The sequence below is a fragment of the Rhopalosiphum maidis genome, chromosome 1 (assembly GCF_003676215.2).
Source record: "Rhopalosiphum maidis isolate BTI-1 chromosome 1, ASM367621v3, whole genome shotgun sequence".
NCBI classification, from domain to species: Eukaryota; Metazoa; Arthropoda; class Insecta; order Hemiptera; family Aphididae; genus Rhopalosiphum; species Rhopalosiphum maidis.
This window is the reverse complement of record NC_040877.1, coordinates 32,954,961-32,967,986: the sequence shown is the minus strand read 5'-3', so window position 1 is coordinate 32,967,986 and position 13,026 is coordinate 32,954,961. Positions and strand designations below refer to the sequence as shown.

At 28.1% G+C, this 13,026-nt stretch overlaps 1 protein-coding gene across 1 annotated transcript in view; it reads right to left on the bottom strand.

Annotated features, from left to right (window-relative positions):
- The window catches only part of LOC113561279, a 76,212-nt gene that overhangs the window by 26,417 nt on the left and 36,769 nt on the right, over nt 1-13,026 (bottom strand). The window lies entirely within an intron of this gene.

The window sequence follows — 13,026 nt, the reverse complement described above, 5'->3', positions numbered from 1 at the left end:
ATCATAATATTTCCAAATGTATGACAAATGTCATAATGTTTAGACAGGTATAGGAATTATAAATTTATTCTCATCTCTGAATATATAATAATTATAGTTTCTTGACACGTAGCAAAGGTACCGTAACGGGGAAACGGGACAACCGTACGCGATAATGTGTCCGTGGCAAACTGTATTTTGTCACAATGGTCATATAGCATAAACAATAGTATTATACAACTATTTTATGATACATATTGGTATATTCAAATCATTATTACGGATATGGACTATGGTATATTTGTTTTTACAGTCGTGTTTACTAGTGTATATAGCCATCGCACGAACTGCATCCGTTATTTGCTTTTCTCGGATAAACGACATGCACCTATATAGATTATTGAGAGATTGGTGTTGCCGTGTTTTGCAGCAACAATATTATTGTCAGACATTATTAGACCAATATAGAAAACGATAAAAATACAATATTATGAGATGCGCATGTTAACATTTTATTCGAAAGACAACGGCGATGTAACGTTTCAATAATAATACATTGAATGTCCAAACACTGTATGTTTGATAAAAATGTCAATTAATTCCACCGACGGTTTCCATCATTTCATTGTACCTCTATGTATTAAAGTTATATTACTTATATCATATAATATTAAAATTTGTATGTGTAATATTTGACAATTTTGTTATTATGTCTATTATTTTAAACGCAGAAAACATATTGCATTCTTACTCATACATATTGAGTTGTGATTGACTCTAAAAAAGGTCTTGATTTTGTCAAAAATTTATATTAATATACAAATATTTTTTTCTGTTATCAAATTGTCTACAAATTTTTAGGAAATTTGAATAATTACATCATTTTCTTTTATTTGTTTTTACTCGGCTGCAAAGGTCATTCGTTATATAACTACTATAGTATAAATAATACATTAAAATGAGTTATAGAATTTACAATTATTGATTTTAATTTTAATTGCATTATATTTTGTTAATTGAATTGCTTAAATGATTTACAACTTACATAAAAAAGAAAATTAAAGTTTTAATGTCCTAAAATGTTTTATTTTATGCTAAAAAGAACATTAACCAAATATGTAATGATAATAATAAAAAAAAAGATATTTATTATTTTATTGAATAATAAACATCCATTTTATAGAGTGAAATTTAACTTCATCATAGAATACTTTCGCTGTAAACCATTATTTTACTATATTTCTAGCTTAATGTACATTTTTCATTTTTTGATGTTGTTTTAAATAATTTGCTTAAAAAATCAATTGATAAAACTATTCTGAGCAGAAACGGTGTACACACCTCATTTCAAAGAATGATAAGTACTATTAACAATTTATATTCATATTCTAGTATTACATTATGTTAAAACACACCCTTTGCTTAGCTTAAAATCTAAAATTCAAGTATAGGTAAATGGGCATTTTACTGATTATATTACTTTTTTCGAATAAATGGAGTTCTTTCCATAATAATAGGTATGCCCCTTAAGTTAACAAAAGATATACGGAATAAAATAACTCAATTATACGTATAGTGCCCATATAAATATTTTGTTAAAAATAACCTTAATTGTTTTATGAAACATACATTTTTATAGAAATATTTTTTATGATTTCTATTAGGTACATGTTTTATATGCTCAACTGAAAAAGTTCACGAGGAGAGGATTGATATTATTTTGAAAATCTATTCGATCAAGTGAATAATTTAGTTACTTATACAGCTTTATTCATACTTTACCATACTGTACACCATTCAAATGTATATTATTGTTGCTTACTACATAAAAAACTCCGACCGTCACTAGCCTCACCAATGCTTATTATTATTTTAACGCGATATAACCCCTCAAGGGAAATACTCGTGTTGACTTTTGCTTTCGAGAATGGATCGTTTGTCACAGGGCATTTTCCGCCGGGACACACGAAACGAATAATTACATTTTTATCGAATCGTCCAAAACAAGGATGGTTACGGATGTTTTTACGACAGAACACAAAAGCAGTTCTCTTCACTTTAATTGTCTAAAGGCTTTTGCACATCTGACCTAGATTTAGAGCATATATAGACCTGCGCGTTTGGGGTGATTAATGGCTATGCACATACAAGAGAAAAAAAAACAACATTTGACATGTTTATATCGTCAAGTGCTTTTATAGAAATTGTGAAAAAAAAATAAACGGAGAACAGAATGTTGATATATATATGTACATAGGCCACACTCATAAATACTGTCTGTCGATCAAAGAAATTATATTTTATGCTTGAAAATGCACATAATAGTAGCATTTTATAAATAGAACTTCTAATATTTTATTTCTATAATTTTAGATTCTGAGTGAATTTTTATTTATTTATGTATAACACTTCTACTGTAGTAGAAATCATGCTTGAATTTTCAATTTTGAGAATTGTTGGTACTTTGTGAGGTCAAAAGTAAAATATTATTTCGAAATAAATGGAAAAAATAAAAAAAATAATTAAGGAAAAATGGTAATATTTACACGAAACCATTTTTCATCAAATCAAGTTTATGTTTGGTGCAACTTAAAAATAAATAACAATAGATATTTTAAACTTTAACTATTTGGATAAAATTAGTGTTTAAAAAATATCTTGACAGCTTTTTGGACCAAGGTTTACATAATATACATGTTATACCTACATACATCATACATATATCCATTTAACATTTTTGATTTTTTTTCATAATATCAGTAGTTTTTTAAATGTCGATAAAAAAATATATTTTGAAAATATACGATCAATGTTTTTAAAAGTGTTTAAAGTTAAAATTTTAACGGGATTTGTCAAAATCTTAAAAAGCCTTAAATATTTTTGTTGTTAAAAATTCATTATTAAGATTTGAAATTTTATCACAAAGCTACTTAAAAATTTGCTATTTATAGAATTAAAAAGTGAAATTGAGCGTAATTCTACAAATATTTTTTATTTTGAGGTTTAAAATCTAATTAAATCATCAAACTATTTTCTTATGTTGATTTAATTAAAAAATGAGTGAAAGTAGGTACGTTAAATCTTCACCAAACGTTGAAACTAAAATAATTTTTTATAGATATAGTATATTTTCCAAAATATTTTGACTCTTTTTGAGGTGTTTATATATATTTTTACTCTGTTAAAACATTTAAAAATTGAATATAAGATTTTGCACAAGCTCGTAAGTACTTCATACTGAAACTAAAAACGTAGAAAGTACAATTTTTTTTTATAGAATTTTAAGTTCAAATTCAGATGTTCTTATGGATATTTTAACAAATATAATAACAATTTTAGTTATTTTGTTGTGGTTTAAAAATATTATTCATCGGTATATCGGCTGTATGTCATACATACAATATAATATATTGTTTTTGCCTTAGATTAATCAACCTACCGTATTAGTAATAGTAAAATAAATTTTAAATTAAACCTTTCATAGCAATATAAATATATCATAAAATAATATTCTTTGTTATAAAGGCTGACATACTGTCTTCGCTCAGTATATTTTTTGGTATACAATGATTTATGATAGAATTAAAATTTAACACATGTATTAGAGTAACTTAATCAATGATGAGACTCTACTTGATATCTACTATACAGTAGAGTGATCACTTTCCCCCTTTTTATTTTAAAAGTCATCGCGTATTAATATATATAATTGTTAATATACTATTTTAACGTATTACTGTAATGTACATCGTATATTATATGAGGATAATATATTTATGTAATAGCGTCTTACAACTAAAACTATAACTAAACAGCTTAATATTTTGACACTATTTTTTATAGCAGTGCCTATATAATTTTCTTTTAAAAAATTTATAAAATACATTCAGTCTTAATGACACGTTATACGGTTTTTAAGTTATTTTGCGTACACAATTATGTTGAACAAAATCTATGTACACTTTATTAAGTGTATTTGTTATTAGTTTAACAAAATCTAATTGTAATTAGTGAAAACCATCTTTATGTGCTTTATGATTTTATTTGTGATTTGGTTGAAAATAAATAAAGCTTCCATACATTATAATGTATATGGGTAATGCAAACTACCTAATGGCAATTACGCGAGTAAAACTTTGATAGAATAATAAATTCGTAATCAACGAAGTGTAAAAAAAAAAACAACTACAAACAAAATAAACCTTATGTGGGATAAACGTAGTATATAGTACATTTGTTGGGGCTTGACGAACTGCAAAAACGAAACAAGTAAACATAAGAGAATTTAAAAGTAAAATTTGTTGTAATTGCAGTTATAGAGAAGTAAATGATAAATCGAAAAGTCAACGAACCGATAAAAATGTAATGTATTCTAATAATTTAAATTTTGAACTTTATACGTTACACCCCAATTTATATAAAATTACTGTATGCGGTATAATTTAGCAAGAAAAATATGGATTTGCCTATTATAATATGCTAAACATGTAAATAAAATATACGATTTCAATGGATATTTTTTATGATTTTACTCGCCATTAATGGTAAACAAAATCAGTTAGTACTTCAGTTAAATATCAAAATGATTGTCTGAATCATAACATAATACATAACATATTGTGTATTTTAAAAACAATAGAAAAATAGGAATAGATTTCTTATAATTTATCAGCTATGGAGATATATTATAACAAAACTATTAACTCAAAATATACAAACATTTAAACAAGACAACCAGTAAAAACTAAAATTTAGCGCTAAAAACTTACGCATTTCATAATATTTGTAAAAATATTAAACAAGATATTGCATTTAATATAAATATATGTTTCAATATTTTTTAATCAAACAATTATATAAATTTATTTTTTCGACCGGTTTTTTTTTTATTATAACTAAAGACCTTCAGTTATTTCAAACTGAAATTACAAATCAGTATTTTTTAAATCGTATTATTGACAGTAAATCCTGATGACTGTATATGTGTCTCCATGTACAGAAATGCATCTATTGTTTTTCAATTTTAATTTAATTTATTTGTTATTATTTTATTAATAAGCTGCAATAGAACGCATACATAGTATATACTATACAAAGATTAAAAGTGAATATACATTAATTATGTAGGTAAATATCAAACATTATTATAGGTTATCACAATATTACTATTGTGTTTTAATATTTTAATATTGGTAATATTAAGACTCTTATTTCTCAAAAACAAAGAGTATCCGTAGTAGACGTTATAGTGAAATATTAATGTATTTTAACCTATTTTCGTACATTTTAATACTACTAAATAAATATTATTATAATCATTATTATTAAACATTTACAAATCCTACAATTTTATTTTTAGTTAATTTTCTAATTCGATTAATGAATAAAAAAAAAGAATACAAGTGTATAGAAAATGTTAAATGTTTACCTGTGAAAAAATGACAATAATCGTTTGTGAGTAGAATAATAAAATATAGAAGATGATCTTAATGTGTAATTCAAACATTTAAAAGAATTAAGTAAAGATAATATTTCAAGAGAATGGATTTAGAATTTAGTTGGTCATAAAGACAGCATTAGTCATTAAATTTCCTTATATATTCCAGTGTTTTGATATTGAACTATCTATATGGATAGTGTGTTAAGTGCTACATCAGTTTTATTGATATACACGCTAAAATACAAAGAAAACGGTTTTGTAGTCGTTTCTAATAATTTTTCGATAAGATAATCTTGATGTGGTTTTCAAACTTATTATTGACCCATATTCTAGAATTGAACGGATAAGGGAAAAATAGAAATAGCGTTAGGGCATAGTATCGTAAAACTCCGAGCAGCTACATTTTAAGCATCAGAGTATACATAATGGCTTATTGTATGTTATATTTATATACACAGTTAATTTTAAATCACTTGAAAAACTTTTTCTTAAATCATTGATTTTTGTTATAATTTAAAGTTTAAAAATATTTTTATGATATTGATGATCAATTTTTTTTTACTTCTTTTAAATGTTATTTGTTTAAACTGAGACTATTATTCCAACATGATAGGATTCATTTATTTAGATCACGTTGCAAATTATTTTGATAATATATTATGAATTTATTGATCATGCACATTTTATGTCATCAGAAAATGATAAAAATATACAGTGGTGAAATATGTGACTTGCATGTAGTTGCTATAAGGAATAAAAACAATATTGGAAATATATGAGATATCTTGTTGTATACCAGAGGATTTGTTTATACTTTGTGAAATTGAGTCACATATCTTAACTTATTGAACCCGATCATTGGATAAGTAAGTCCTTAACCAAAAGAGAAAGTGAGAGAAGTGACCATACTTCTCACTTATTTCCATTATTGTTTTTAGTTTGTTGATAAAAATATTGATATCGACTGTGTCAAACTATTAAATGCCGTTGTTTATACGATAAAATCCCCAAATGTCTTTTTCACATTAGCACAAAATATTTTAATCGTCTTTGATACATTACTAATAATACCAGGTGTTCAATAAGTTTGGAAACTCTCAACTACTGTATGTATCTATACCTGAATACCAACATGCCTACACGGAGCAATAAGAGATAGCACACTTGCACGCTGCTGTGAATTTATAATTTAAAATATTTAATATTATTAATTATATCATAATATTATCGGTTATCAGTCCCAATTAGTATAATGGCGGTTTTCAAAGATATTGAAAACTCTATATATTATTATAATAGTACTTGAGCATTTGGTGCGTAAAGTTTATCATTGTAATCTGGAGTATAAAAGGATAATATCGTTTACGCAAATTTTATTTTGTTATATCACGCATTGAGTATTGACACCTAATACGATTACTACCTATACGTATATGATGTCTTAACGTCGTTGAAATCGAAATATTCGAAACACGAAAATCCATTCAAAAGCATGGCACATGAATCATATAAATCAATTTATATCGCTTGTCAAATTGGGTTCGTATTATGTAATTATTGCATTACCGGCACTCTCGATGTGCCTCCGTAAGTTTCAGACGGTTGTGATTACAGCTACTGCACACCCTTGTACTTAATGCCCCTTACAACATAATATAGCTGGAGGGCATAATTTAAATTTCAAACGTCAAGACTCAAAACAGTTATTATGCTTTAATGGAAGTACGACAAATACGAGTAATATTGTGTGAAATTGGTACTCAATATTTATATACGGGCGGTGGAAATAATATTATTCTTCGGGGTGTGGTTGCTGTAGGTAATATAATTTACTATTAATTATTATCTTTATGCGTCTCGTCTTTACGTCTTCGTAACCGGGATCATCGTCTTCGTTTTATTTCTTTTAATTTTTACTTTTTCTCGGTTTTTAAACTATTCAATTTAAAATCTAAGCCTTAAACAAAATATTAACAAATCCTTTACCAAGAGTGTATGGCATAAGACTATAATAATAGAATATGAGTATATTACATTAATATGTTTTTAGTAAAGTTGAAAATACGATATTATGCAAAGTACCTACCTAGTTTGGCGTTTTGAAATGTATGGCAAATAATGGGTTTTTTATATAAAATCCATATTGTCTAGACGTAATAACACTATAATAACTGTAGTAGTGATAATAATGTTCGCAATATTATGATAATAAGATAATAATGAGTATTATACGTAATCGATATAATACCTATAACCTACATTTAGTTCAAATATATTGATTGATTTGAGTATCACATTTTCGACTCCAATATAAATCGTTTCATCAGATATTTAACTTTAAAGAAATAGCCTTTTAAATTTTAATTGAAACTATCAAATATTATAATATAGTTGTTTAATTTATTTTAAACAGTTTTGTATATTATTTTAGTTTTTAGTTTTTTAGTTATACAGATATATATATATATATATAAAATAAAAATAAAATATTAAGCTACAATTATTATTAACTTATTATTTATTTATTTTATTATTAAAAATAAAGGCTTCAACCACAAGGTCTGTGGTTGTGTTAATAATATTGTTAGTGGATAATTTAGTTATAGTGGGAAATCACATGACTAAGGGATAAGTAGTTTTTACATTATTATACATATTTACATTTTTTGTTAGTTGTATGTTTTAGTCTTAATATTAAATTTTTATGTCGATGCCGATGAATTTTATGAAGCTATAGATCTAGTGAGTGTTGTGTTTTTCTATAGTGTTTCCTTCATCGATGAAGGTTGGTTGAGAATGTTTCTTGCGTTGGAGAATAGCGAACAATCCAAAACTATGTGCTTGATTGATAGCGGTTCGTTGCAATGGTTACAGAGAGATGTTCTTCATGTTTTATAATATGTATATGAGACGTGAGTGAGGTTTGTATGACCGATTCTTGTTCTTGTGTTAGTAATTCCAGAACGTCTAGAGATATTGGGCTGAATCTTCCATTTAGAAATTTTCTTTTTAATTAATTTAAGTTTATTAGAGGTTAGTATCCCAGGATGTTAGTCACATATTAATAGTGTGTATGCTTATAATCTTTTAAATGTCTTGGTATGGAAGTGTGGTAATGGATGAGGATGAGGTCAAGGCGATTGCCTCGTTTTCTAGTGCATTCGCTTTTTCATTTGCCGTAATGCCCCATGCCCGTATGTGAGGGAACCCACATGAATTCGATTGGTTTTTGGGATGAAGTGAATGTAATGGATTTGATAAATTATCAGAGGAGTTCTGTGCTTCAATTGCTAGCAGGACACTAACTTATTATTATAATCATAAAATAGATGATTGAATTACTGATTATTAAAATATAATTTTGTATATTTTAAATTTCATATCTGAATAGGGAAAATATGTTGATTACCTATTGTTTATATATAATATTTTATAGTTTCTACTCACTGTAATAACTGAATCAACAATGTTAAACTTCAACTGTTTCTTATGATTTTGTTGTGACGTGGCAAATATTGTAAAGTTCAAATAATATGGATTTACTATCATTGTTTTAGGCACATAGATTTAAATACGATTTATGTAGGATTCGCAAATATTTTAAGGTTTTTAACAGCGGATTGTATTATCGTTTATCTTGTTATTATAGGTGTTAATTAAAATTTAAAATAAATTAGACATGATAAGCTTGTTACCCGCAATACGCAAACACGAATTGTACAATGAAGTGAGACTTTCAGTCGTATTACCATGTAGATTCGAACGTGATTTTCTTTGCATTTAAATTTATATTTTTTCAGTTACACGCGGAAAAGGGACGCTATCGTTTTACGTCAGAATAACTACACAAGGGAGTAATAAATAAAAAAAACCTATATCTTGGTGTTATTTAAATTTGTTTTCAAAACCGTTTCCCATTAAAATGTATTTCGAATATTATATATTTTCATATAATTATATGTGGCGACCATATCGACTTTGATATTCTACGGAGTACAAAATTGGCTGTGATTCACGAAAAAGGTATACTGTGAAAAACACGCATACAAATATATATATATATATGTTTCATATAAATTTGTCGTCTATACGTTTAATACAAAATGGTTTGCAACTGCTTAATATAGTCGGATTTCCCGGGAACTAGCGTCGGAATAGTTATTGTCGGAGTTGGCACGCCATACCTATTGGCGGACGAGATCGCAAAAGAATATTCATTCGAAAACTACTTTACGTCTTTACGTATTCCCACAGAAAACACGCGCTCCGACCGGATATATATATATATTATGTCGTAGGTAATGTGTATATTGCTGCTGCGCGAGAACAGATTTTCAAATCGATCTGGTAAAATAACGATTTCGACAAAATAGGCTTCCGTGAGTGTGGAAACATGTTCGGCGGCGATCATCACGGTGTACAATAATATTATATATATATATATATATATACATACGCACATATTGAAACTCCGAGTAAATGAACCGTGTCCCGCTGCGTATACGTATTGCGCAAACACGTACGCGCGTGAGCATACGACTATTATATATAGTTATACTACCGTAGTAGGTACACGCACACGCACACACACGTTTACGTATACATATATATATATATATATATATATACTAAGGCCGGCGGTTGTTTATTTTTTCTTTCAGATTTCGGCGCGCGGAACGGCATGCCGCGGGGCGTTCAGACGTTCACGAGATTATGTCGCCGACAGGACGGGGCGGACGCGTTATAGCCGCGCGAAAGCCCCTGCAAACGCCGGACACCGCCTTTATCGCTGCGGACTATGTTATGTATTATTTATCGGCACCGTTTTGTTTCGGCCAAAAACCGAATCGTACGCGTTTATTACATAGTGACGGTCGTGCAAATCCGTTCCAATCAATTTGCCGGCCGCGTCGCCGCGCGGGTCTCCATAAAATAAAATGACATTTCCGCCGAGTTTGCCGAAAACATGACGACCCGCGCAAAAACGATCGTTCCGCGGCGGCCGTCGCGGGTAAACGGATCACTCGGGCGTGCGACGTTGATTACGCATAATATGTGGTTCGAGTCGTATACACACAGATAACGAGAACGTCGAGAATAATGTTGTGAAAATGATTTTATTAAAGTTATACACAATATTATGATATAGGGGAAATCACGGTTTTTTTTAATTTTTGTTAAAAACCGTCTCTGCGGTCAAAGCGCGCATTTGTGAGCTATGTACTCGCATGTTGTGTTGGTGTGATGCGCTGAACTCGCGGCCTATACGGTGAAAAAGACACGTTTAATGAACAGTGGCGATAAACAGCGATAATTTGTGCGAATAGCAATGAGTAATTAATGAGAAAACATGATAGTTTTCATCGGCGTTTGAGATAAAATAAAAAATCATTCAAATGTTACTTTTCATTATTAATTAGAAATAATAAAAAATACTTGCTTATACAGTACCATAAGTAATGAATGAAAATAATAAGTAGTAATGAACAATTTTCAATTGAAAAGCTTTGTTTTACTATACATTACTTTATAGAATTTAATTTTAATAAGTTATGAAAACGTGTGATCCGCGACATGCAACCGACGTATAAGTAATGTAATAAGTATAAACAATTTTTGATTATTAATTAATATAAAAATCACCCGTGGGTTCAGAATAAAATTAGTCTGGTATAAAACAGAGTCTGGTACTCTAGTGGTAATCAATAAAAACTGTATGTTTCAGTTTACACTTGAAAAAATAACATACAAGTTAAATTGTCCATCAGTCTCTCTTTTTGTGTATTTTTTCGGTACAAAAGTCTCGAATATGGTAGTTTAATATTTTGGAAAGCCCAATTGAGGTTGTGTTGAATCAAAATATATTTTTTTTCAGAAGTATCAGTAGGTTTTATAGAAAATAAACCCACATACTAAAGGTATAGTATTCATACCATATAATAGTCGTGGCTGGGTAAATGAAATCGGCAAAAATTAATTTTCTTTTTTTATATACGACGTTTCGTATTCGTTAAAGTGTTTGAAGTACGTTGAAGTGTGGTTCCTCGAAGACTTTGTAAAGGTTACAGCAGCTAGTAACCGAAAAATATATATAATAATATCGACGGGAGAAATTTTATTTTTTACGTGGACTTTTTGACTTGGGTCGTGGAAGAGAAGTTATTTATCATTGGGTATTGTTGACGTCAACGGCAAGATATAAACGTATAACATTCTACAAAAAATCAATAAAAATTATTGTGGTCGTTTTTTTTTTTTCAATAACGTAAATATATATGTCCTGGTCAAATATTATTATAAGAAATTTAAAATATAGGTATAGAAAATCTAAAATTTAAAATATTAAAATCAGGATGTTGAAAACTATAATTTATATAATGTGTTATAAACTCGATATTATTTTTTTGTTTAATGGATACCTATGACTTTTTTGACAGCTTCAATCGCTTTTTGTGTTTCATCAAAACAAGAAAAAAATCTTTTCAAATTAACAACATTTAATGGGATATGGAATTGAATTTCTTATAGAAAATTTCAACGTCAGTTCTGATGATAACGAACTTTTTGAGAAATGAAATATTACGATTTTTGAAATGAATAATCCGTATAATAGTATACCACAATTGAATATTTCACTGTTGTGCTATACAAAGGGCTTTTAATTAAGTATATAATTCTTAAACAGAGTGGAGATAAATTTGTTGGAGTACAATTTCATTACAACAAAATGATTAATTGTGTATACGAATACTTACTTTGTTCTTGCAAATGCAAATGTTTAGTATTCATTTTATATGAATATCATATAAACGTATTTCGTAAACAATGTGTTTTCATGAGCTTACAAATAAGTTGGTTTATGAATAACAAAGTCCCGTTATTTTAACTGTGCAGATGCCGTATACATGTATGTAGGTGCATATAACAATAAACTAATAGGTTTGTTGATTTTATTTCGTATATGATCAAGTAATTAATTCCACTACAGCTCCAGAGTACACTGCACAATTAACTATTCATATAAAAGTGTAGTGTTTACTGGGAGAAAATCACGATACGTCCGTACTAAAGCCGTTGATACCTTTGCATTTTAATTATCGTATACAAATCAAAACATTTTTCAGTCCTTAAGTGTTGGTTGTATCCTTCATTAAGGTCACAAGCAACCCATTTAACCTTATTTAAATTGCACACAAATTTATAATCAATGTTGTTTTAGATACTGTGTAGAGATTAAAATAATTACAATGATAAGTGGTTTTTCGTCTGTATCTTTCACTACCTTTTGGAGCAATAAAAATATTTTAAGAGCAGTTTCTGATAGGAAACCGGATTTGCGGTTCGTATACTTTTTAGAGTAAGACTGGGAACTTTAACGTTAAAAAATCAATTTTTTTTTGCTAATTATTATATAAACATACAACGAGAATCCTTTGAAGTATATTTTGCTTTTTATTCAAGCTTAGAATAGTTTTCGCGCATACAATGATTTATCATTGAATTAAAATTTTACATGTCCATTACTGTGACCTACTCAATGCCTGATTATATAGGTACCTTTTATATCATATTCTATTACATAGCAGAGCAACTTCTCTGGTGTATAC